This window comes from Adiantum capillus-veneris, chromosome 7 (assembly GCF_014529385.1).
Source record: "Adiantum capillus-veneris isolate H3 chromosome 7, ASM1452938v2, whole genome shotgun sequence".
Classification (NCBI taxonomy): domain Eukaryota; kingdom Viridiplantae; phylum Streptophyta; class Polypodiopsida; order Polypodiales; family Pteridaceae; genus Adiantum; species Adiantum capillus-veneris.
Window position 1 is genome coordinate 89,358,482 of NC_140937.1, and position 4,469 is coordinate 89,362,950.

The 4,469-nt window shown below is 44.5% G+C and overlaps 1 pseudogene; it reads left to right on the plus strand.

Annotated features, from left to right (window-relative positions):
- The first annotated feature begins 216 nt into the window (after positions 1-216).
- On the plus strand, positions 217-971 carry LOC147454198 (uncharacterized; annotated as a pseudogene).
- Positions 972-4,469: the final 3,498 nt, after the last annotated feature.

Below are 4,469 nucleotides of genomic sequence, written 5' to 3' on the forward strand. Positions count from 1 at the left end.
GCAGCAGGACGTAAGTACAAATTTTGATGCTTTTGTTGATAATTTTGAAGCCTGTTGGGGGGATTTCATGGCTGCTACCCAAGAAACCAATGCAGGATTCTTTAAACGAGAAAATTTCTATCATGCTTGCATCCATATGTTCGAGAGAGAGTGGAGTATGAAGATCCAAGCACTTATGATGAAGCCGTCAGAGTTGCCAGAGCAAAGAGTCGAAAGATGAAGAAGAAGATGGAGGCAGGATTGCTACAGTCGGCAATCACGGTAGCCAGTGGACCCAAGCCCAAGCATATTGATGAGCATCAAGAGGTAAAAGCTCCTTTTTTTGTTGATATGAATGTGATCAAAGCACGTGCAGTTGATGCCAGGCTAGAAGAGGTGGAAGAAGTGCCAACTAGGGCTCAAAAGGTGCAGAGAGGTATATTCACGATGCCACCCAGTTTGCTTCCTCCAGAGAGCGAGGTGGTAAAATATCTTAAAGAAGAGGTGCCAGTTCTAGAGCCAGCAAGGCTGACAGCAAAGGTGCAGGAACCGGCAAGATCATAAGAGGAATCCAGTGGTTCTCATAGCTCTAGCAGCAGTTTGGACACAGATAGCATGTGGGAGACAGAATCCCGATCTTTTAGGTATGTGACCTATGATGTTTTTTATGTGAAGGAAGTGGAGAAAAATGTATGCGAGTTGCCTGTCAGCCAGCTAAAGGTCGAAGAGAAATATAGTGTTTCACCTTGTGTGAATCTGCCAGTCGATCAGCCCTATCAAATGTTGTGTGATGGTGAGTCCCTATTGGAGGAAGAGGTATGGTTTGATTGTGCATCCAGTTTAATTGAAGAGCAGGTTTTCGAGGATGACTTGCAGGAGTTGGAAGCGGAAGCTAAGGTATGTCGAAGTGATTTGTCTATACATGGGGTGGGGCAACCTTGCCTTGGTGGGCATGTCGAGGTGTGCTTTGAAGTTTCAGAGTTTGTGTGTAGCCATGGAGAGTTAGCTCTGGCAGATGACTCTATGGAGATTGATATAGGTGCAGCCTATGAGAGTGAGGCTCCATGCAATGAGGAAGGTGATACCAACCGTGCAGGTGATAAGGTGTTTGAAAAACAGATTGTCGCTCTAGCAAGTCATGCTCTTGAGGATAAAGAGATGGTTGTGGAGCCATTTACAGAGGGTTTGGATACAGGTTTGCAAAGGGAACATGTTTGCTTGCCTATGCAGCAGGCTCAAGCAAATGGCATGGTTTTGAAGCTATGTGTTAGGTTGTGATGGATATGTTGTTCCAAGTTGTTTTGCAAGGTGTACTATGCAGGTTTCAATGCTCATGTGATGAAGATGATAATATGGTGGGTTCTATAGCAGATGGCATGGTAGCCGCTTATGGTATAGGTGTTTCAAGTGAGCAAAAGCATGTTTATGGTTGGCATGAGGGCTTGTGGATGCAGGGTGACAAAGCTTGATGCTATGAAGAGCAGGAAGGATGGACTGTCTATTAGCCTACAGGTGCAAAGGAAGACTTGAAGATACATTCTTTACAGGTGGATGTCCACGACCAATGTTTTATATTTGATCCAGGTGGACTCTATGCCATGCTTGGGGAAGCTTCGGGCTTTCCATTTGACCCTGGCGGGTGATGCAGTAGAAGATGATTTTCTCTCTATATCTATCCTATCTATATAGACAAATACCTTATGCAGTCTATATATCTATGTTATATCATTTTCTCTATGCAGTCCTATTTTACCTAAATAATACTACGGTTGAGCATGAATGCTCAACGTGGGGGTGGGCAATGATGGTGCACCCAGTTTTGGTCGGCCCAAGGAGAGCTCAAAAGTCGTTGCATGGAGGTTTGCGAGCAGATGACACGATGCTTGAGCATTTGCATGATGCAGGGTTCAACAAGTCGTCAGTTCATATGTATGTCACATATGATATTGAGCAGAGCAAGGATGGATTTCCGCCATATTGGTCAGGATGCTAAAAGAATGAGTTATATCAAGTTGTGGTCAAGTGGTTCTCGGCGCGGGCAATGCTCTTTTTGACAAAGCTTCATCTGTGGCTTTAAAGGGGACGTCGTGGAGTTAAACATGTGCTTTACAATGTGGTGGAAGTTTTTGACCGTCGACGGTTGCTGGTGTGTGTAACAAGTCCAGACTAGAGATTTTTTTTGGCTTTAAAAAAAAACCTTTGGAAAAAAGGATAGATGGGGTGGTCAACTGCAGATCGTGGAGAAAAGCCGCCACAGGAGAAGAGGATTGTTTTTGGCAAGGAGGGGAAAGGAGCACCATCTGTGTATGGCATCGGGTGCATGGAGAGCAAGGGGCTGTTGCTGGAAGGAGGAGGGCCCGTCAGTTGAGGCGTGAGGGAGGACTGCAGGGGAGGGTCATCAGGGAAAGGGTCACCAAGTATGGCGGGAGTAGAGAAGTTTTGCATGAGGTAGGGCCTGCAGGGGCCGCTTCACAGACAAGAGGAGCGCCGTTTTGGCAGCGTATAAGGGATCAGCGAGGAGGTTCCCCATTCAAGGGGGCTGGTCGGCTACAGACAGGGGGGCGACTGCATCAAGGTGGTCGCCAGTTTTTAATGGCATGAGGATGGTGTTGCATGAGAGAGCAGGGCTCCATGCTGAGTGTGGTGGGCTGAGACGGCAAAACCCGGTAATTGGGCACCATCTACAGATGTCAAAGGCTGTTAGTACTAAAGCAGTGCTTCAAGGGGTGATGAGGGCCAGGAGCTGAGAGTTCCTGGCGATTGCAGAAGAAGGAGCCGCATTGTTGTACACCCAAATATCATATCAATTGTGTATTCTTGGTCATCCTCACCTCTTTCCCTTGGATGATTCACCCCCGTTCTTGTTCCCCTATGTATATGTGTGTAAGTAGGTATTATATGTGTAGAAAGGGATCTCTAAACTTGCACGTGGATGGGTGTGTTCTAGGGATCCTCGAATCAGTTAGGTGAGTCATTTCACTTTGGGTTGACTATTTGTAGGGAATCCCATGTGCGAGAGAACTTGGGTATGTCAGTGATCTTCTAAATGTCTGTTTGAGTGAGTTGGGTTGGTATATCTATGGTATAAGGTGCTCCCAAGAGTCTAAGGGTGAAGCCATATTGACGTGCTTGGCGGTTGATTGTATAGTCTAGGTTGGTTGGGGTACGGGCTTGGACATTAGTTGTTTGTAGATTGCGTATCTAGATGTGTATTTGTTAGGGGATAGGGGTACTGTGAGATCACTGAGCTATAGAGAGGCATCGAGTTTATGTGCTGGTGGTTTTCCCATTTCCCCCTTTCCATCATTTTGAATGAAACTCGATAAGCCCATAGAGTGGCATGGAGATTCATTTCTCAGTCAGTTATTCCTGAACTAACCACTTTGGTCAGTAGTGAGCTAAGAATTTTATTCGTATGCTCAGCTTGTTCGTTTTCTTGTGGGTGATAGGGAGCTGATTTGTTATGGATAACCATAAAATCATTAAGCAAATACTCTATTACCTCATTGAGTAAATGAGTTCCCCGATCACTGACAATCTTTATTGGCAGTCCATACCTTACGAATATATAGTCATATAAGAATGCAGCAGTGGTTCTAGCATCATTCTTTTGGATTGCTTTAGCCTCGGCCCACTTGGTCAAATAGTCTGTAGCTACAATGACATATTGAGCTTGGGTTCTATAAGCAGGTGGTTGTATCGGTCCAACAAAATCTATATTCCATTTTGCGAAGGCTCTAGCCCCCATCATTGGTCTTAAGGGCATGCTATCTACTCGTGTTGGCATTTTTGCTCGTTGACAAGCATCACACCTTCGAACATATTTTTTGGCATCTGCAAAAAGTGTTGGGGCCACCATATGCCTACCATCAAGATTGCTCTTGTGGTGGTCTCACTAGAAAAGTGACCACCAGCTAATCCAGCATGTGCTTGTTCTATAATCGGAATATACTTGTTTTCATTTGCACAAAGACGCAAATGTCGATCCTTACCTCTCTGATACAATTGGTTCCCAATGAGAGCATAGTCTCTTGCTTCCGTTTCAATTGCTCTTTGACGGCATTTACTCATATCCTCAGGAAATGTTTGGTTTGATAAGTAAGTAACCAGTTAGTTACTCCACTTAGGAACAGGTGACATTTGAAACAATGTTACATGAGGAATGGGTGGTTGTTTTTGACACTGAGGGCAATCTTTTACAAAATATCAAACATCTCTTCTCATAGTCGGCCAAAATACTCCAAGTCTTAAGATTCATTGCATAGTTTGGTCTTTCGCAAAGTGAAGTCCTACTATGGTAACATGTGCTTGACTTAGGTATTGATCCCTTTCTTCACGGTTAATGCATAAAAGAAATATCCTGTCTCGATTTCTTTTATATAGCCTCCCAGCTAGTAATTGATACGTAGTCGATTGCTCAATTGAATCAACTGTGATAGGAAGTGGTGAATCTATTTGAGCTATCGTCATCAATGACACAATTTTTTTCG